Genomic DNA, 23,436 nt, shown 5'->3' on the forward strand with positions numbered 1-23,436 from the left:
GGCACTGAACAATGATGTGGGAGTGGATATTAAGACATAAACTAGAGAAGACAGCACTGCCAGGTGAGTGGTGCTCACACGAATGACCCAGAGGAGTCTGAGCAAGGATTGCCTTGGGGAACCTGGAATAGGACGAACAGAATCCTGAGCATTCTCAACTGAGGGGCACTCAGAAAAAGGATCAGAGAAGAATGAGTAAAGAATAATTAGGGAACTCTAAAAAAATAAAGAGAAGACTGAACACTGTTAGGTGAGGGGGGGCACGTATATACAGGAAATAATTGACATAGTAAGACCAGATTAGGCGAACATACTAGTTTAAACAAAGAAGTCTGAGCCATATTAGGAGAGGGGCTATCATCTTGAGGACCCTGTGGAATGAGAGCACTAGTGGGTTAGGGGTACTCACTAACAGGAATCAGAGTACCCAGAGAAATGATGGATGAGTGGAGATTTAGGGCAGGACACAGAAAAAGAGTCCTTGTGGGAGAGCTGTGCTCACAAGAGGACACAGAAGATCCTGAGCATTGTTGGTTGAGAGGAGGTTTATAGCAGAATCCAGAGAAGACAGAAAAAAAGGTAGATGAGGTGTGCTTGAACACAGGATCCAGAGGAGAAAAAGTTCTTTTGGGAGAGATTTTTTTCACCTACAGTGTTCTGAGTTTTGGAACCTTTGGGATTATGTCTTGGGACAAAGTTTCAGTGACCTCAGATATGGTGGGAATGATCCTATTTCAAAGGTCTAAAGACTTTCTCCATGTTTATTGGGAAAAGTCCTTAGCCAAATTTCACACTGTCATTTGAAGGTATGCATTGTGCCTGACTCAGAAGTATTAGGAGGTCTCCTCTCTTGTCAAAAGAGAGCAGCCAGTGACAAATCAGACAAGATTCTGAGAATACATAAATATATGCTTCCCATACACTGTTCAGAAAGATGCCAGAAATTCTCAACATGCTCCACCACCCATAAGAACTTATTCACTTGAGCAATAGTGTGAAAATTGTGGATGGAGTGGTGGAATTAGGTCTTCAGTGCTGTGGATGTTGACATTCTTTAAAATTGTCTTGAGTTTTCAGGCATTGTTGAGGATTCTGTCTGCACAGCAGTACAAAAGACATATTGAGAATGTTGAAAAGCAGGAGTATCCACATCTCTCCAAGTTTCCACAGATATGTTGTATGGACATGGACATAAAAACAGAGATAGTGTACTCACTTTAGCCAGAAATGGATTTACCCAGAAATTTTACTAAGAGAACCAAGTTCCCTAGGTCTAGGTGGAGATGTAGCACTGGTTGCAAATGTGTGCCTATTAAAATAACCCCCTGGTGACTGAGAATTACTGGGAGAGTGGTGCTCTACCACAGGACTCACAGGTCCCTTAACAATGCTGCAAGATTGGAGATTTACAGCAGGACTCAGAGAAGAATGAGCACCGATGGGGGAGGAGCACTCACCAACAGAACTCAGAAGACAATGAGCAATGGTGGGGTAGGTGAGGTTAAGAAAGAACCCAGAAAATGCTAAGCAAGGTTTGGTTCTCTATGATCATACACAGGAGCCAGAGGATGCTGAGATAAGATTGGTTATATGAAGTTAGCACATAGCACAGAGGAGACTGAGCACTGCTGGGTGTGGGGCACTCACTCAGAGGACAGAGAAGACACAGGTTACTGGAGGGTAAAGGGCACTCCAAAACAATATCCAGGGAAATCTGAGCCCGTTCCTGAGAGTGACACTCAACTCAGAACTCAGATGACACTAAGAATGATGTGTAAAGGAAGATTAAGAACAGAAAGCAGAGAAGACTGATCACTGTCAGGTGAGGGGTGTTCACCCACAGGACCCAGAGAAGAATGAGCAAGGAATGATTAGAAAACCCAGAAAAAAGAAACAGAATACTGAACATTTGTAGGTGAGGGGGTTTTCCCACAGGACTCACGTAGACAGAGTGAAAACAGGTTAGGTGAACTTTTCAGCTTAATCCAAGAAGGCTGAGTCATGTCAGGAGAGGGGCTATCACCAAGAGGACCCAAAGGAATCAGAGCACTAGTGAGTGAGTAGCCCTCACCCTGAGAAATGGTGGATGAGGGGAGATTTATGTCAGTACCCAGAGAAGACTGAGTACTGGTAGGAGAGGTGTAATCACCCAGAATATTTAGATACCCTGAGCAATGTTATTTTAGAAGAGGTTTGGACAAGAAGTAAGAGAAGACAGAGCAAAGATAGAGGAGGCATCAAGAGGAGAGTGAAGTCTTTTGAGAGAGAGGTTCTCACCTATAGTACTCTAAGTTTTGGAATCATTTGGAGAGTATCCCTTGGGCCAAAGTTTTAGTGACCTCGGTTATGGTCAAAATAGTCTTATTTCAAAAACCTGAAGAAGTCTTCCATAATGATGGTAAATTGTCCTTGGCCACATTTCAAAGTGTCTTTTGATTTAGTGCATTATGCCTAACTCAGAAGTCCTATGAGTTTTTCTTTCTTATCAAAAGATAGCAGCCGGGGACATATCAGAAAAGATCCTGAAAATACTTAAATATATACTTACCATTAACTTTTCAGAAATATCTCAGAAATCCTAGGCATGCTTCACCATTCATAGGAACTCAGTCACTTTTTTTTCAATTGTGTGGAAATGGTGGATGATGAGTGGTAGAATGTGGTCATAAGTTCTATGGACATTGACATTTTTTAAAATTGTCTTGGGTTTTCAGGTATTTGTAACCAGCCTTTTTGCATGGCATCACCAAATATCTATTGAGTTTGAATGAGAAATTATCCACATCATTTGTAGATTCCACAGTATTTTTGGTATGGGCACTCAGATAAGGTCAGAGATGATGGACAGATATCAGCTGGAATGGTCTCACTGGAGAGTTAGTAATGGTGTTGGAAGTGTGCCCACCCACAACACCCGCAGGGGACTGAGCAATAATGGGAGGGGGCACTCAACCACAAGACTCAGAGGATGCTGAATATTGGTGTGGGAGGGGATATTAAGGATTGGTACTAGAGAAGAGTCAGCATAGTGGAAGAGAGGCACTCACCCAGAGTAATCAGAAGAATATGAGCAATGGTGGAATAATTGAGGTTAAGACAGAATGCAGAAAACACTGAGCAATGTTAGGCTATCTATGTTCACAAACAGGAACCAGAGGAGACTGAGATAAGATTGGCTATGGGAACATAGCTGATGGTACAGAAGAGACAGAGCACTGCTCATTAAGGGACAATCACCCAGAGTCCCAGAGTATTCTCAGCATTGCTGAATAAGGGACACTCACACAGATGACACAAAGGAGACAGAGTACTGAAGGGTAAGGGGCAGTCCAAAACAATATTCAGGGAAATCTGAGCCCCTGCCTGCGAGTAACACTCACCAAAGGACTCAGATGACACTGAGCAATGGTGCATGAAGAGAGATTATGGACAGGACCCAGAGAAGACTGAGCACTGTCAGGTGAAGGGCGATCACCCACAAGACACAGAGGACTCTGAGAAATGATTGCCTTGGGAAACCTGTAACAAAGAGAGAAATGCCTGAGCACTCTCAGGTGAGGGTTGCTCACCAAAAGGACCCATAGAAGAATGAGCAAGGAATGATTAGAAAACTCAGAAAAAAGAAGAAGAAGACTGAGCACTGTTAGGTGAGGGGCACTTACCCAAGGAACTCAATGGAGACTGAGTGAGGACAGGTTAGGTGAACTTAATAGCTTAAACAACAAATTCTAGGCCAAGTCAGAAGAGAGACTATCACCAAGAGGACATAGTTGAGTCAGAACACTAGTGAGTGAGGTTTGCTCAGCAAGAGAACTTACTATACCCTGAGCAATGGTGTTTCAGAGGAGGTTTAGAGCAGAAACCAGAGAGGATAGAGCAAAGTTAGAAGAGGCATGCTTGACTACAGGATCCAGAAGAGACAGAAGACTTTTTGTAGAGGAATTGTCGCCTATAGTGCACTGGGTTTTTGGAAACTTTTGGAAAGTATATGTTGGGCTAAAGTCTTTGTGACCTCAGGTATGGCTGAAATGGTCCCATTTTGAAGATTTGAAGTCCTCCATAATGTTGGAAAATTGTCCTTGGCCACATTTCAAAGTGTCATTTGATGGTGTGCATTGTGCCTGACTCAGAAGTCCTAGGAGTTCTCCAGTCTTCTCAAAAGAAAACAGCCAATAACTTATCAGACAACATCCTGAAAATACTTAAATATATACTTTCCATCCACTGTTCAGAAATATCTCAGAAATCCTGGACTTGCTACATTACCCTTGGGAACTTAGAACTTTGAGCAATGGTGTGAAATGGTGGATGATGAGTGATGGAATGAGATATTCAGTTCTATGGGAACTGACATCTTTTAAAATAGTCTTGGGTTTTAAAGTATTGGTTAGGAGCCTTTCTGCATGACAGCACCAAAGGTCTATTGAGGTTCTTGGAAAGAGGATGTAACCACATTGATCCTAGTTTCCACAGTATTGTTAGTAGTGTTGGTATGGACATGCAGATAAGGCCAGAGATGATATACTGACATTAGCTGGACTGCGACTCAACCAGAGATTTCACTAAGAGATTCAAGTGGCATGGGGCTCAGTGTAGAGTGAGCAGTGGTGTTAGAGTATGCCCACACACACCACCCAGAGCAGATTCAGCACTGGTGGGAGAGGAGCACTTATCAAGAGTACTTAGAAAACCTTGAGCAATGGTGGGGTTAGATGAGGTTATGAAAGAACCCAGAAAGACTGAGCAATATTAGGTTATCTATGATCACACATAGGAGTCAGAGGAGGCTGAGATAAGTTTGGCTATGGAAACTTAGCACATGACACAAAGGATACTGAGCACTGCTGGGTGAGAGGTGCTCACACAGAGGTCACAGAATATTCTGAGCACTGCTGGATGAGGCACTCATCAAGTAGACACAAAGGAAACAGTACTGAAGGGTAAAGGGACCTCCAAAACAATATTCAGGGAAAACTGAGCACCTGTGTGTGAGTGGCTCTCAGCAGAGGATGCATGTGACTCTGAGAAATGGTGTTTGAAGGAAAATTAAGAACAGGACCCATAGAAGACTGAGCACTATAAGGAGAGGAGCACTCATCCAAAGGAACCACAGGATTATGAGCTAGAATTACCATGGGAAACCTGGAAGAGAACAGAGAGAAAACTGAGCACTCAAAGTTGAGGAGTACTCACCAAAAAGAACAATAGAAGAATGAGGGGTTTTTCAAGATGGCGGCCTAGAGGGTGGCTGCATTTCGTGTTGCTCCAGGACTCAGGATTCAAGAGAGGAGATATTGAGATGCTTGGGACCAACTCAAAGTAGCCGGGTGACTCTCACCCCCTGGGGGGGCATCCCGGATGGGACGGGGGTCCCGGAACGCAGGAAACTTTGTGAAGTAGAACTGCCGGCGAGACGCCCCTCCCCCCGCTGGAGTGCCATAGAGGAGGCCGCTCGGCACAGCGCTGGGACTCGGAGCAGCCACTGGGGCTCCGGCGGCTGCCCGGGGGAGGAGTGGCGGGGAGAACTGTGTGGACTCAGGACACCGGGGCCTGCCCTGAGGAGGAGGAGAGGAGCGTGGCCACTTGGATTCGGAGAGACTGCACCAGAGCTGCAGGCGGTTGCCAGAGGAGAAGCTGCGCGGCGAGCTGCTTGGAATCAGAACGACGCTTCTGAACACCGGGGCCTGCCCTGAGGACAAGGAGGAAGAGGAGCGGCCGCTTGGATTCGGGTGACTACACGGGAGCTACAGGCGGTTGCCAGAGAAGGGGCTGCGTGGCGAGCTGTTTGGACTCTGACCACTTCTGAACCCCGGGGCCTGCCCGGAGGAGTAGGAGAAGGAGGAGAACGGGGTTTCAAGATGGCGGCCTAGAGGGTGGCTGCATTTCATGTTGCTCCAGGACTCAGGATTCAAAAGAGGAGATATTGAGACACTTGGGACCAACTCAAAGCAGCCGGGTGAGTCTCTCCCATTGGGGAGGCGTCCCGGATGGGACAGTGGTCCCGGAACGCAGGAAACTTTGTGAAGTAGAGCTGCCAGTGAGACGCCCCTCCCCCCGCTGGAGCAGTGAACTCGGACAACTAGGAGCGCCGAAAAGGAGGCCGCTCGGCACAGCGCTGGGACTCGGAGAAACCACTGGGGATCTGGCGGCTGCCCAGGGGAGGAGTGGCGAGGAGAGCTGTGTGGACTCAGGACACGGGGGCCTGCCCTGAGGAGGAGGAGGAGCGTGGCCACTTGGATTCGGAGAGACTGCACCAGAGCTACAAGCGGTTGCCAGAGGAGAAGCTCCGCGGCCAGCTATTTGGACTCAGAACGACGCTTCTGAACCCCGGGGCCTGCCCTGAGGACGAGGAGGAGGAAGAGGAACGCGGCCGCTTGGATTCGGGGTGACTACACCAGAGCTTCAGGCGGTTGCCAGAGGAGAGGCTGCGTGGCGGGCTGTTTGGACTCGGACCACTTCTGAACCCCGGGGCCTGCTCGGAGGAGGAGGAGAAGCGCGGCGGGTCCTTTGGACTCGCAGTGACTGCATTGGCGCTCCAGGCGGCTGCTCAGAGGAGAAGGCGAGTGGTGAGTTGTTTGGACTTAAAGGGACAGCGCCTGAACACAGGGGGGCTGCCTGGAGAGGAAGCGTGGTGGGTCGCTTGGTCTTGAGTGGCCGCACCAAGAGCTCCGGGCGGTTGCCCATAGGACCCGGGCAGCGGGTCACGTGGATTCAGAGCCACCCAGAACGACCACTCCTGAACACTCGGGGGGTTATCTGGAGGAGGAGGAGGAACGGGGAGGGTCACTTTGACTCGGAGTGATTGATTGCCCAGGGCTACGGGTGGTTGGTGGGAGGTTGAGGCACGCAGTGAGTTTCTTGGACTCCTAGTGACCGCACCGGAATACTGGGCAGCTGTCTGGAGGAAGAGGCGTGTGGCGGGTCTCTGGGACTCAGAGAGATTGTACGGGGCCCCAGGTGGCTGCTCAGAGGAGGGGCCGCATAGCCAGGCAATTAGGGGCAGAGCAGGGTCCCAGGATCTAGGAGGCTTCTGGGTGGAAGAGCCGCACAGAGACAGGCTTAGGGCGGAGCAAAGGTTCCAGGCCTGAGGGCATATTCTCTGAGGAGGGGCAGCCTAAGGAGATTCATCTGCGAAGGGTGAGGCTCCCAGGCCCAGGAGGTAGGGCCGGGCCCCTGAGAACTTTGCAGAGGAAGGCAGCCCAGCCCAGGCGGTAGCTGTAATTGAGGGGAACCTCTAGGAGGGTACTGACCAGCAAGACGTCCCCACCGGGTGAGTCTTCCCTGCCGGGTGAGGTTTCCCCACAAGGACGGTAAAACTAGAGACTCAGGCCCAAACAGGCCTTGCCTCAGCCTGCAGCCTAGGTCCCCTTTGGATGACCATTGGTCAACAAGTGGAGGCACCTCTGCCCACTAGCAGGGATTATACCCCTCCTGAAGGCCACCACTCCTAGAGAGGCAGCTTCCTTGTGGAGCTCCGCATTATCAACTTCCTCCAAGACTTCAGCCTATTGAAGGCTAAGAGGGGATATATATAGAAATCTTCAGGGACATTGTAAGTGAATAGAGGAAATCTGCAATATCTCAGCGGTCAACTGATACCTGAACAATATGAGAAAACAAGGAAAGAAAATGCTGCAAACAAATCTAGATGTTACATCAATAAAACCCAATGACAGCATGGCAGAAGAAATGACAGAAAAGGAGTTCAGAATGTACATAATTAAAATGATCAGAGAAGCAAACGATGAGATGAAAGAGCAAATGCAAGCATTGAATGATCGCACCAATCGACAGTTAAAAGAGCAAATACAGGAAGCAAAAGATCATTTCAATAAAGAGTTAGAGATATTGAAAAAAAACCAAACAGAAATCCTTGACATGAAAGAAACAATAAACCAAATTAAGAACTCCATAGAAAGCATATCCAATAGGATAGAACACCTGGAAGACAGAACCTCAGACATTGAAGACAAAATATTTAACCTTGAAAACAAAGTTGAACAAACAGAGAAGATGGTAAGAAATCATGAACAGAATCTACAAGAACTATGGGATATCATGAAAAGGCCAAATTTAAGAATTATTGGGATTGAGGAAGGCCTAGAGAAACAAGCCAAAGGAATGAACAATTTATTCAATGAAATAATATCAGAAAATTTCCCAAATCTGAAGAATGAAATGGAAAATCAAGTTCAAGAGGCTTATAGGACTCCAAATACACAAAATTACAACAGACCCACACCAAGGCACATTATAATGAAAATACCTAACATACAAAATAAAGACAGAATTTTAAAGGCTGTGAGAGAAAAGAACCAAATTACATTCAGGGGGAAACCAATACGGATATCGGCAGACTTTTCAATCCAGACCCTAAAAGCTAGAAGGGCCTGGAACAACATTTTTCAAGCCCTGAAAGAAAATGGATGCCAACCAAGAATCTTATACCCAGCAAAACTTACCTTCAAATTTGACGATGAAATAAAATCCTTCCATGATAAACAAAAGCTAAAAGAATTTACAAAAAGAAAGCCAGCATTACAAAACATTCTCAGCAAAATATTCCATGAGGAAGAGATGAAAAACAAAGAAGCTAATCAGCAAAGAGAGGAATTATCCTAAAGGAATTGTCAAATAAAGGAGGAAACAAGTTGTGTCAAAGAAATAAATAAATAGAATTTAAAAAATGAACCAAATGACCGGGAAACCAAATCATATCTCTATAATAACCCTGAATGTTAATGGCCTGAATTCATCAATCAAAAGACATAGACTGGCAGATTGGATTAAAAAGAAAGATCCAACAATATGTTGCCTCCAAGAGACTCACCTCATAGAAAAAGACACCCATAGACTAAAGGTGAAAGGATGGGGAAAAACATACCACGCACATGGACTCAGCAAAAAAGCTGGAGTATCCATCCTCATTTCCGATAGTGTGGACTTCAAGCCAAAGTTAGTCAGAAGGGATAAAGAAGGTCATTTCATACTGCTTAAGGGAAGCATAAATCAGCAAGATATAACAATCATAAACATCTATGCCCCAAACAGTGGCTCATCCATGTATGTCAAACAAATCCTTCTCAATTTCAGAAACCAAATAGACCATAACACAATAATACTAGGTGATTTTAACACGCCTCTCTCACCACTGGACAGATCTTCCAGACAAAAATTGAACAAAGAAACCATAGATCTCAATAACACAATCAATAATTTAGACTTAGCGGACATTAATAGAATATACCATCCAACCAAGAGCGAATACACTTTCTTCTCAGCAGCACATGGATCCTTCTCTAAAATAGACCATATATTATGCCACAAAGCTAATGTTAGCAAATACAAGAAGATAGAGACACTAGCATGTATTCTATCAGATCATAATGGATTGAAGTTAGAAATAAATGAAAGAGTAAAACACAGAAACTATTCCAACATCTGGAGATTAAACAATATGCTATTATATGATGAATGGATAACAGAAGATATTAGGAAGGAAATTAAAAAGTTCTTAGAGGTAAATGAGAACAAAGAAACATCATATCAAAATCTCTGGGACACTATGAAAGCAGTACTTAGAGGGAAATTTATTTCATGGAGCCCATTTAATAAAAGAAGTAAAACTCAACAAATAAACGACCTAACGCTACAGCTCAAAGCCCTAGAAAAAGAAGAACAGACCAACACCAAAAGTAGTAGAAGACAGGAAATAGTTAAACTCAGAGCCGAAATCAATGAAATTGAAACAAAAGAAACAATACAAAAAATTGACAAAATAAATAGTTGGTTCTTTGAAAAAATAAACAAAATTGATAAACCTTTAACCACACTAACAAAGAGAAGACGAGAGAAAACCCAAATCACTAAAATTCGGAATGAACAAGGAAATATCACAACAGACACGATTGAAATACAAAACATAATTAGAAGCTATTTTGAAAATCTATACTCCAACAAAATAGAAAATTTCGAAGACATCAACAGGTTTCTAGAGACATATGAATTGCCTAAACTGAACGAGGAGGACATAAACAATTTAAATAGACCAATTTCAAGTACTGAAATAGAAGAAGTCATCAAAAGCCTTCCAACAAAGAAAAGTCCGGGACCAGATGGGTTCTCAGCCGAGTTCTACAAAACCTTTAAAGAAGAGCTCATTCCAATACTTCTCAAAGTATTCCATAAAATAGAAGAGGAGGGAACCCTCCCAAACTCATTCTATGAAGCCAATATCACACTGATACCTAAACCAGACAGAGACTCATCAAGGAAAGAAAATTTCAGACCAATATCCTTAATGAACATTGACGCAAAAATTCTCAACAAAATTTTAGCAAATCGCATACAAAAACATATTAAAAAGATAGTGCACCATGATCAAGTGGGCTTCATCCCAGGTATGCAAGGTTGGTTCAACATCAGGAAATCAAAAAACGTAATTCACCATATTAATAGACTTAAAGTCAAGAATCACATGATTATTTCAATAGATGCAGAAAAAGCATTTGATAAAATACAGCACCCCTTCATGCTCAAAACACTAGAAAAAATAGGGATAGTGGGAACATTCCTTAACATTGTAAAGGCCATCTATGCTAAGCCCATGGCTAATATCATTCTAAATGGTGAAAAACTGAAAGCATTCCCCCTAAAAACTGGAACAAGTCAGGGATGCCCTCTTTCACCACTTCTATTCAACATCGTTCTTGAGACTCTGGCCAGAGCAATTAGACAAACCAAAGAAATTAAAGGGATACGAATTGGAAAAGAAGAACTCAAACTATCCCTGTTCGCTGATGACATGATTATATATTTAGAGGAACCTGGAAATTCCACCAGAAAACTCTTAGAACTCATAAGTGAATTCAGTAAAGTAGCAGGTTACAAGATCAATGCCCATAAATCCAACGCATTTTTATACATAAGTGATGAATCTTCAGAAAGAGAAATTAGGAAAACTACCCCATTCCCAATAGCCTCGAAAAAAATAAAATACTTGGGAATCAATCTCACAAAAGAAGTGAAAGACCTCTACAATGAGAACTATACAACACTAAAGAAAGAAATTAAAGAACACCTTAGAAGATGGAAAGATCTTCCATGTTCTTGGATAGGAAGAATTAATATTGTCAAAATGGCCATACTACCTAAAGTGCTATACAAATTCAATGCAATTCCAATTAAAATCCCAATGACGTACCTTACAGAAATAGAGCAAGCAATCATGAAATTCATCTGGAAGAATAAGAAACCCAGAATAGCTAAAGCAATCCTTAGCAGGAAGAGTGAAACAGGGGGTATTGCAATACCAGATCTTCAACTCTACTACAAAGCAATAGTAACAAAAACGGCATGGTATTGGTACCAAAATAGAAAGGTAGATCAATGGTACAGAATAGAGGACACGGACACAAACCCAAATAAATACAATTTTCTCATACTAGACAAAGGTGCCAAAAATATGCAATGGAGAAAAGATAGCCTCTTCAACAAATGGTGCTGGGAGAATTGGAAATCCATATGCAACAGAATGAAACTAAACCCATATCTCTCACCATGCACGAAACTAAACTCAAAATGGATTAAGGACCTCGGAATCAGACCAGAGACCCTGCATCTTATAGAAGAAAAAGTAGGTCCAAATCTTCACCTTATTGGTCTAGGATCAGACTTCCTTAACAGGACTCCCATAGCACAAGAAATAAAAGCTAGAATCAACCACTGGGATAGATTCAAACTAAAAAGCTTTCTCTCAGCAAAGGAAACTATCAGCAATGCGAAGAAAGAGCCTACAGAGTGGGAGAATATCTTTGCCAATCATACTTCAGATAGAGCGCTAATCTCCAGAATCTATAAAGAACTCAAAAAACTCTACACGAAGAATATAAATCACCCAATCAACAAATGGGCTAAGGAAATGAATAGACACTTCACAGAAGAAGATCTACAGGCAATCAACAAACATATGGAAAAATGTTCAACATCTCTACTAATAAGAGAAATGCAAATCAAAACTACCCTAAGATTCCATCTCACCCCAATTAGAATGGCGATTATCAAGAATACAAGCAACAACAGGTGTTGGCGAGGATGTGGGGAGAAAGGTACACTCTTACATTGCTGGTGGGGCTGCAAATTAGTGCAGCCACTCTGGAAAGCAGTGTGGAGATTCCTTAGAAAACTCGGAATGGACCCTCCATTTGACCCAGCTATCCCACTCCTTGGCCTATACCCAAAGGACTTAAAATCAGCATACTACAGAGATACAGCCACATCAATGTTCATAGCTGCTCAATTCACAATAGCCAGACTGTGGAACCAACCTAGATGCCCTTCAATTGATGAGTGGATAAAGAAACTGTGCTATATATATACAATGGAATATTACTCAGCCATAAAGAATGGTAAAATTATGGCATTTGCCAGCAAATGGATGAAATTGGAGAATATCATGCTAAGTGAGATAAGCCAATCTCAAAAAGCCAAGGGACGAATGATATCGCTAATAAGTGGAGGATGACACATAATGGGGGGGAGGGAAGGGTTAGTATTAGGGTTAGAGTTAGGGTTAGGGAGGGGGCAAGTATGGAGGAAGGAAGGACTGTATAGAGGGTAAAGAGGGGTGGGAGGGGTGGGGGGAAGGGAAAAAATAACAGAATGAATCAAACAACATTACTCTATGTAAATTTATGATTACACAAATGGTATGCCTTTACGCCATGTACAGAGAAACAACATGTATCCCATTTGTTTACAATAAAAATAAATAAATAAAAAAAAAAATAAAATAAAAATAAAAAATAAAAATAAAAAGAATACTAGCAACAATAGGTGTTGGCAATGATGTGGGGAAAAAGGTACACTCCTACATTGCTGGTGGGGCTGCAAATTAGTGTAGCCACTCTGGAAAGTAGTGTGGAGATTCCTCAGAAAGCTTGGAATGGATCCACCATTTGACCCAGCTATCCCATTTCTTGACCTATACCCAAAGGACTTAAAATCAGCATACTACAGAGATACAGCCACATCAATGTTCATAGCTGCTCAATTCACAATAGCCAGACTCTGGAACCAACCTAGATGTCCTTCAATTGATGAATGGATAAAGAAACTGTGGTATGTACATACAATGGATTATTACTCAGCCATAAAGAATAATAAAATTATGGCATTTGCAGGCAAGTGGATGAAATTGGAGAATATCATGCTAAGTGAGATAAGCCAATCTCAAAAAATCAAAGGAAGAATGATCTTGCTGATAAGTGGATGATGACACATAATGGAGGGTGGGAGGGGGGAAGAATGGAGGAAGGAGGGACGGTACAGAAGGATAAGAGGGGTGGGAGGGATGGAGGAGAAGAAAAAAAACATAAGAGAATGAGAAGGAGGAGAAGGAGCGCGGCGGGTCCTTTGGACTCGCAGTGACTGCATTAGCGCTCCAGGCGGCTGCTCAGAGGAGAAGGCGAGTGGTGAGTTGTTTGGTCTTAACGTGACAGCTCCTGAACACAGGGGGGCTGCCTGGAGGAGAAGCGTGGTGGGACGCTTGGTCTTGAGTGGCCGCACCAGAGCTCCGGGCAGTGCCCAGAGGACCCGTGCAGCGGGTCACGTGGATTCAGAGCCACTCAGAGGGAATGCTCCTGAACACGCGGGGGGTTATCTGGAGAAGGAGGAGGAACGGGGAGGGTCACTTCGACGCGGAGTGATTGATTGCCCCGGGCTACGGGTGGTTGGTGGGAGGAGGAGGCACGAAGTGAGTTTCTTAGACTCCTAGTGACCGCACCTGCATACTGGGCGGCTGTCTGGAGGAAGAGGCCTGTGGCGGGTCTCTGGGACTCAGAGCGATTGTTCAGGGCCACAGGTGGCTGCTCAGAGGAGGGGTCATGCAGCCAGGCGATTAGGTACAGAACAGGGTCCCAGGATCTAGGAGGCTTCTGGGTGGAAGAGCCGCACAGAGACAGGCTTAGGGCGGAGTGAAGGTTCCAGGCCTATGGGCAAATTCTCTGAGGAGGGGCAGCCTAAGGAGATTCATCTGCGAAGGGTGAGGCTCCCAGGCCCAGGAGGTAGGGCCGGGACCCTGGAAACTTTGCAGAGGAAGGTAGCCCAGACCAGGCAGTAGCTGTAAATTGAGGGGAACCTCTAGGAGGAAAGGGACAAGCGAGACCTCCCCACTGGGTGAGTCTTCCCTGCCTGGTGAGGTTTCCCCACAAGGACGGTAAAACCAGAGACACAGGCCCAAACAGGCCTTGCCTCAGCCCACAGCCTAGGTCCCCTTTGGATGACCATTGGTCAACAAGTGGAGGCACCTCTGCCCACTAGCAGGGAATATACCCCACCTGAAGGGCACCACTCCTAGAGAGGCAGCTTCCTTGTGGAGCACCGCATTATCAACTTCCTCCAAGACTTCAGCCTACTGAAGGCTAAGAGGGGATATATATAGAAATCTTCAGGGACATTGTAAATCAACAGAGGAAATCTGCAATATCTCAGCGGTCCACTGATATCTGAACAATATGAGAAAACAAGGAAAGAAAATGCTGCAAACAAATCTAGATGTTACATCAATAAAACCCAATGACAGCATGGCAGAAGAAATGACAGAAAAGGAGTTCAGAATGTACATAATTAAAATGATCAGAGAAGCAAACGATGAGATGAAAGAGCAAATGCAAGCATTGAATGATGAGATGAAAGAGCAAATGCAAGCATTGATTGATCGCACCAATCGACAGTTAAAAGAGCAAATACAGGAAGCAAAAGATCATTTCAATAAAGAGTTAGAGATATTGAAAAAAAAAACAAACAGAAATCCTTGACATGAAAGAAACAATAAACCAAATTAAGAACTCCATAGAAAGCATATCCAATAGGATAGAACACCTGGAAGACAGAACCTCAGACATTGAAGACAAAATATTTAACCTTGAAAACAAAGCTGAACAAACAGAGAAGATGGTAAGAAATCATGAACAGAATCTACAAGAACTATGGGATATCATGAAAAGGCCAAATTTAAGAATTATTGGGATTGAGGAAGGCCTAGAGAAACAAGCCAAAGGAATGAACAACCTATTCAATGAAATAATATCAGAAAATTTCCCAAATCTGAAGAATGAAATGGAAAATCAAGTTCAAGAGGCTTACAGGACTCCAAATACACAAAATTACAACAGACCCACACCAAGGCACATTATAATGAAAATACCTAACATACAAAATAAAGACAGAATTTTAAAGGCTGTGAGAGAAAAGAACCAAATTACATTCAGGGGGAAACCAATACGCATATCAGCAGATTTTTCAATCCAGACCCTAAAAGCTAGAAGGGCCTGGAACAACATTTTTCAAGCCCTGAAAGAAAATGGATGCCAACCAAGAATCTTATACCCAGCAAAACTTACCTTCAAATTTGATGATGAAATAAAATCCTTACATGATAAACAAAAGCTAAAAGAATTTACAAAAAGAAAGCCAGCATTACAAAACATTCTCAGCAAAATATTCCATGAGGAAGAGATGAAAAACAAAGAAGCAAATCAGCAAAGGGAGGAATTATCCTAAAGGAATTGTCAAATAAAGGAGGAAACAAGTTGTGTCAAACAAATAAATAAACAAAATTTTAAAAATGAACCAAATGACCGGGAAACCAAATCATTTCTCTATAATAACCCTGAATGTTAATGGCCTGAATTCATCAATCAAAAGACATAGACTGGCAGACTGGATTAAAAAGAAAGATCCAACAATATGTTGCCTGCAAGAGACTCACCTCATAGAAAAAGATACCCATAGATTAAAGGTGAAAGGATGGGGAAAAACATACCATGCACATGGACTCAGCAAAAAAGCTGGAGTATTCATCCTCATTTCCGATAATGTGGACTTCAAGCCAAAGTTAGTCAGAAGGGATAAAGAAGGTCATTTCATACTGCTTAAGGGAAGCATAAATCAGCAAGATATAACAATCATAAACATCTATGCCCCAAACAGTGGCTCATCTATGTATGTCAAACAAATCCTTCTCAATTTCAGAAACCAAATAGACCACAACACAAGAATACTAGGTGATTTTAACACGCCGCTCTCACCACTGGACAGATCTTCCAGACAAAAATTGAACAAAGAAACCATAGATCTCAATAACACAATCAATAATTTAGACTTAACGGACACTTATAGAATATTCCATCCAACCAAGATTGAATACACTTTCTTCTCAGCAGCACATGGATCCTTCTCTAAAATAGACCATATATTATGCCACAAAGCTAATGTTAGCAAATACAAGAAGATAGAGACACTAGCATGTATTCTATCAGATCATAATGGATTGAAGTTAGAAATAAATGAAAGAGTAAAACACAGAAACTATTCCAACATCTGGAGATTAAACAATATGCTATTATATGATGAATGGATAACAGAAGATATTAGGAAGGAAATTAAAAAATTCTTAGAGGTAAATGAGAACAAAGAAACATCATATCAAAATCTCTGGGACACTATGAAAGCATACTTAGAGGGAAATTTATTTCATGGAGCGCATTTAATAAAAGAAGTAAAACTCAACAAATAAACAACCTAACACTACAGCTCAAAGCCTTAGAAAAAGAAGAACAGAACAGCACCAAAAGTAGTAGAAGACAGGAAATAGTTAAACTCAGAGCCGAAATCAATGAAATTGAAACAAAAGAAACAATACAAAAAATTGACAAAATAAATAGTTGGTTCTTTGAAAAAATAAACAAAATTGATAAACCTTTAACCACACTAACAAAGAGAAGACGAGAGAAAACCCAAATCACTAAAATTCGGAATGAACAAGGAAATATCACAACAGACACGATTGAAATACAAAACATAATTAGAAGCTATTTTGAAAATCTATACTCCAACAAAATAGAAAATTTCGAAGACATCAACAGGTTTCTAGAGACATATGAATTGCCTAAACTGAATGAGGAGGACATAAACAATTTCAATAGACCAATTTCAAGTACTGAAATAGAAGAAGTCATCAAAAGCCTACCAACAAAGACAAGTCCGGGACCAGATGGGTTCTCAGCCGAGTTCTACAAAACCTTTAAGGAAGAGCTCATTCCAATACTTCTCAAAGTATTCCATAAAATAGAAGAGGAGGGAACCCTCCCAAACTCATTCTATGAAGCCAATATCACACTGATACCTAAACCAGACAGAGACTCATCAAGGAAAGAAAATTTCAGACCAATATCCTTAATGAACATCGACGCAAAAATTCTCAACAAAATTTTAGCAAATCGCATACAAAAACATATTAAAAAGATAGTGCACCATGATCAAGTGGGTTTCATCCCAGGGATGCAAGGTTGGTTCAACATCAGGAAATCAATAAACGTAATTCACCATATTAATAGACTTAAAGTCAAGAATCACATGATTATTTCAATAGATGCAGAAAAAGCATTTGATAAAATACAGCACCCCTTCATGCTCAAAACACTAGAAAAAATAGGGATAGTGGGAACATTTCTTAATATTGTAAAGGCCATTTATGCTAAGCCCATGGCTAATATCATTCTAAATGTTGAAAAACTGAAAGCATTCCCCCTAAAAACTGGAACAAGTCAGGGATGCCCTCTTTCACCACTTCTATTCAACATCGTTCTTGAGACTCTGGCCAGAGCAATTAGACAAACCAAAGAAATTAAAGGGATACGAATTGGAAAAGAAGAACTCAAACTATCCCTGTTCGCTGATGACATGATTATATATTTAGAGGAACCTGGAAATTCCACCAGAAAACTCTTAGAACTCATAAGTGATTTCAGTAAAGTAGCAGGTTACAAGATTAATGCCCATAAATCCAACGCATTTTTATACATAAGTGATGAATCTTCAGAAAGAGAAATTAGGAAAACTACCCCATTCCCAATAGCCTCGAAAAAAATAAAATACTTGGGAATCAATCTCACAAAAGAGGTGAAAGACCTCTACAATGAGAACTATACAACACTAAAGAAAGAAATTAAAGAACACCTTAGAAGATGGAAAGATCTTCCATGTTCTTGGATAGGAAGAATTAATATTGTCAAAATGTCCATACTACCTAAAGTGCTATACAAATTCAATGCAATTCCAATTAAAATCCCAATGATGTACCTTACAGAAATAGAGCAAGCAATTATGAAATTCATCTGGAAGAATAAGAAACCCAGAATAGCTAAAGCAATCCTTAGCAGGAAGAGTGAAACAGGGGGTATTGCAATACCAGATCTTCAACTCTACTACAAAGCAATAATAACAAAAACGGCATGGTATTGGTACCAAAATAGAAAGGTAGATCAATGGTACAGAATAGAGGACACGGACACAAACCCAAATAAATACAATTTTCTCATACTAGACAAAGGGGCCAAAAATATGCAATGGAGAAAAGATAGCCTCTTCAACAAATGGTGCTGGGAGAATTGGAAATCCATATGCAACAGAATGAAACTAAACCCATATCTCTCACCATGCACGAAACTAAACTCAAAATGGATTAAGGACCTCAGAATCAGACCAGAGACCCTGCAGATTATAGATGAAAAGTAGGTCCAAATCTTCACCTTGTTGGTCTAGGACCAGACTTCCTTAACAGGACTCCCATAGCACAAGAAATAAAAGCTAGAATCAACCACTGGGATAGATTCAAACTAAAAAGCTTTCTCTCAGCAAAGGAAACTATCAGCAATGCGAAGAAAGAGCCTACAGAGTGGGAGAATATCTTTGCCAATCATACTTCAGATAGAGCACTAATCTCCAGAATCTATAAAGAACTCAAAAAACTCTACTCCAAGAATTCAAATAGTCCAGTCAACAAATGGGCTAAGGAAATGAATAGACACTTCACAGAAGAAGATCTACAAGCAATCAACAAACATATGGAACAATGTTCAACATCTCTAGTAATAAGAGAAATGCAAATCAAAACTACCCTAAGATTCCATCTCACCCCAATTAGAATGGCGATTATCAAGAATACGAGCAACAACAGGCGTTGGCGAGGATGTGGGGAGAAAGGTACACTCATACACTGCTGGTGGGGCTGCAAATTAGTGCAGCCACTATGGAAAGCAGTGTGGAGATTCCTTAGAAAACTTGGAATGGAACCACCATTTGACCCAGCTATCCCACTCCTTGGCCTATACCCAAAGGACTTAAAATCTGCATACTACAGAAATACAGCCACATCAATGTTCATAGCTGCTCAATTCACAATAGCCAGACTGTGGAACCAACCTAGATGCCCTTCAATTGATGAGTGGATAAAGAAACTGTGGTGTATATATACTATGGAATATTACTCAGCCATAAAGAATGATAAAATTATGACATTTGCAGGCAAATGGATGAAATTGGAGAATATCATGCTAAGTGAGATAAGCCAATCTCAAAAAGCCAAAGGCGAATGATATCGCTAATAAGTGGAGGTTGACACATAATGGGGGGGAGGGAAGGGTTAGAGTTAGGGTTATGGAGGGGGGCAAGTATGGAGGAAGGAACTACTGTATAGAGGGTAAAGAGGGGTGGGAGGGGTGGGGGATGGGAAAAAATAACAGAATGAATCAAACAACATTGCTCTATGTAAATTTATGATTACACAAATGGTATGCCTTTACGCCATGTACAAACAGAGAAACAACATGTATCCCATTTGTTTACAATAAAAAAATATATATAAATAACGCATGCTGGTGAGGTTGTGAGGAAAAATGTATAGTTATACATTGTAGATGGGACTGTAAAATAGTACAACCACTTTGGAAAGCAATATGCAGATTCCCCAAAAGAATAGGAATGAACCCACTCCATGACCAAGCTATCCTACTCCTGGGTTTTTATCCAAAATAAGTAAGATCAGCATATTATAGCAATGCATCCATACCAATATTTTAGCAGCACAACTTACAATAACCAAGTTATGGAATAATTTCAGGTGCCTGTCAACAGAAAATTGGATAAAGAAAATGTGATCTATCTATCTATCATTTATCTATCTATCATCATCTATACACACACATACTTACATACATACAATTTAATTAAAAAAAAAAAAAGAAGAATGAGCAAGGAATGATTAGGTAACTCAGAAAAAAGAAAGAGAAGAATGAGCACTGTTATGTGACGGTCATTCACCCACAGGAGCCAAAGGAGAGTAAGTAAGGACAAGTTAGGCAAACCTAGCAGTACAAACAAAGAAAGCTGAGCCACGTTAGAGGAGAGGGGCTATCACAAAGAGGACGCAGTAGAATTGGATAACTAGTGCTTGAGGAGCACTTTTCCATAGGACTCAGAGTACCCTGGGTAATGGTGGATGAGGTGAGGCTTATGGAAGAACTCAGAGAAGGTTGAGCACTGGTGAGAGAGGGGCACTCAACCAGAGGACTCTGAAGACACTGAGCAATGATGGTTTGGATGAGGTTTAAGGCAGAGCACTGAGAAAATAAAGCAAAGACAGATAATGGGTGCCTGACTACAGGATTCAGAGGAGACAATTTTTTGGGGACTGGGTTATAACCTAAAGAAGTCTGAGTTATTGGAACATTTTGAATAGTGCACCTTGGGTCAAAAGTTAGTGACCTCAAGTATGTTTGAAATGGTCCCATTTTTAAGGTCTGACGAAGTCCTTCATAAGTATGGATATGTTCTTGTCCACATTTCACACTTTATTTTGAAGGTGTGCATTGCACCTGCCTCAGAAGTCTTAAGAGTTCTCCTCTCTTGTCAAAATAGAGTAACAAATGACGTATCAGACAAGATTCTGAAAATACTTAAATATATACTTCCATCCAATAATTAGAAGATGTCAGAAATCCTGTACCTTATACATCACCCGTAAATACTCAGCCAGTTGAGCAATAGTGTGGAAATGGTGGATGATGAGTGGTGAAATGAGGTCCTCAGTTCTGTGAGCATTGACATTATTGACATAAGATCTGCTGTTTTGCTGATGCCATTATTCTCCCTCCCCCACATCACTTTACAACCCATATTGTTAATCCATGAACCTCCTAGCCAGTAATTGGTCCAGATTGTTATCCCTGAAACTGCCTCACCCGTCATTGGTCCATTGTTATTAGCTCATGAAATTCCACTCCTTAAGAATAGCTCCCCCATTCTCTTTCTCTCTTCTCACTTTCTCTCCTTACTCTTGCTTCCTCTCTCTCTCCCTCTCTTGCTCTCTCTCTCCCTCTCTCCTTTTCTCTCTCTCTCTCAACCTGTATGGAGACAGTCTGCCTGTCCACTTAATAAAATCTCTTGCATGAGTTCCCATGTCGAGAGTGGTTTCTGAGTGTTTTCATTGTTGCTGTGACTCAGATTGGCTCTTCTACTGCCACTTAAGAGTGTGGAATTCCATCTGTCTCCCCAGACCTGGAGACACTGGTCTCACCATGAAGTCACCTGGACATTCTCCTCCACATCCACCACTGGCTTCAGATTGGTGAGTTTTCTCCTAGCTTGGCTTAAACATTTATCTACTGACATGAGATCATCCAGTACCCTCGAGGCACTTGAGGAGTGGGGGTCCTCCCAGCCACAACTTTTATAGTTAGAGCTGTCCTGTTTAGTTGACCTTATTTGATGGGTGGTTTCCCAATCTTTATGGTGGAGATTCTCTCTCAGGCTTGAGGTCCCTCTTCATGCTCACTCAAAAATCCTGAAGTCAGGTCGCCAAGTCTCTTGGCTTTGACCCAGCACACACTGATGTTGGGTGATGGCCCCATCACTGTGCTGCCTTCACATCTCCAGCCAAGTAGTCTGTGACCTCAGGATGCCTTGGATCCTAACTAAGTTGTATCAGTCTACACCATGGGACCTGTGTTCTCCATTCCTGCAGATCCACCCTGTGATGTCTACTAGACATTCTTAAACCCATTTAACTGACCCCTAGCCCAAAACCACCCAAACTTATCCTTTAGATAATCAATCCAAAATGGCCACATAATGGCATACAACTTCTGTGAGCAAGTGAACAGGTGGAAAGGGATTCTTCATCTTCAAGTTTTTTCTTTCATGTGCATCTTCTCCCCCTCTTAATCCATACTGCTTCTGACTTCCATTCATCTAACAAACCACCTCCATACCAGTCCGCTGCAGCAGAGGGCCCTCTGGCCCCTGTTCTTCCATCTCCTTTACCCTGATCTGTTTCTTCTTCCGTTCCCCTGCCCAGCCCACCCAGTCCTCCTGCCACAGTCCTCCTGAGACTGAATAAAAAAAAAAGTCTCCATTTTAAACTTCTCCTGGGCTACAAGACAGAACTATCCCCCCCTCATGCTCCTTCCCACCCCTTCTCTCTGCCTTTCTCTTTCTCACTCTCTCATGCTATAATCAATGATCATTATCATTTTTTCTTCTAGGACTCTTGTTTCTCTTAAATGCTATATTTTTTGAGCTTACAATTTTGATCCTACATACTTAGGCTACTGGTTTTTTGATCAGTTCTATTTTTATTCAACTCTAGTGATATTTTGAACATCTGTTACATTGCAATGGAGATTCATCTATACTTAAACATTATTGGTATTTTCATAGATTAGTAAATAAAAAGGGTTTAAAATTGCTTTGTGTTATCACCAAAAAAAGGTTACTAAGACTTAAGTTCTAACAGGTATAATTCTATATCCAAAGGTATCCAAAATTTCAACTGTGTTTCAACTAGAGTACTCTACATAACAAAATATTTTATCTATTAAAATGGAGTAATTTATCTAAATTCAGAAATTTTAAGAGTTGTTTCAGAATGTGAACAAAAAGTGGACAACATATAGGAAAGTAAAATAACCTGGGATGGGATCCACAATTACTGCCTGCTGGTTCTCCCCTCACCAGGATCCAAGCCACCTTAATTGTGCCCCCTCCTCCCCAGTCAATATTCACAATATGGTGTTTCTGCCTCTTGCTGTTGCTGACCTCCTCACCCACCACAGAATTCACTCTGGAAAGCCTTCCCTCTACTGGTGGTGTGTCCTCAGAGCTCTTCTATGGTGCCCTGAGCTCTCTCTCTCTCTACAAAACCCACAGTGATGGGTCAGAGTCTCCCTCAGCTTCAGCCACAGACCTTTCAGGGATGGTAATAACACTCACTAATGGTCTGCTCCTACACGGGAAATCAAAGAGGTTGTGGAGACACCCCTTCCTCTCCTAGTTTCCTTCTCTGGGCTCCTGAGAACTCTTAGCCATGGGATCTGCCCAATCTAAAATTCTCTGCAACTCCGACCCCTTTGGCTATCTTCTCAGAAATATTTGGCCTCTCAGTTTGACTCCAGATGTCAAACCTCACAGGCTCACTTTCCATTGCAACGCAGTCTGACACCAATATGTTAGATAATGACTCTTCTTGGCCAGAGAATGGAACTTATACAACTTCTGTCCCCACAGCAGCAAGCAGGTAGAGATTTCCCATTTTCAAAC

Source organism: Sciurus vulgaris (assembly GCF_902686455.1).
Source record: "Sciurus vulgaris genome assembly, chromosome: 9".
Lineage (NCBI taxonomy): Eukaryota > Metazoa > Chordata > Mammalia > Rodentia > Sciuridae > Sciurus > Sciurus vulgaris.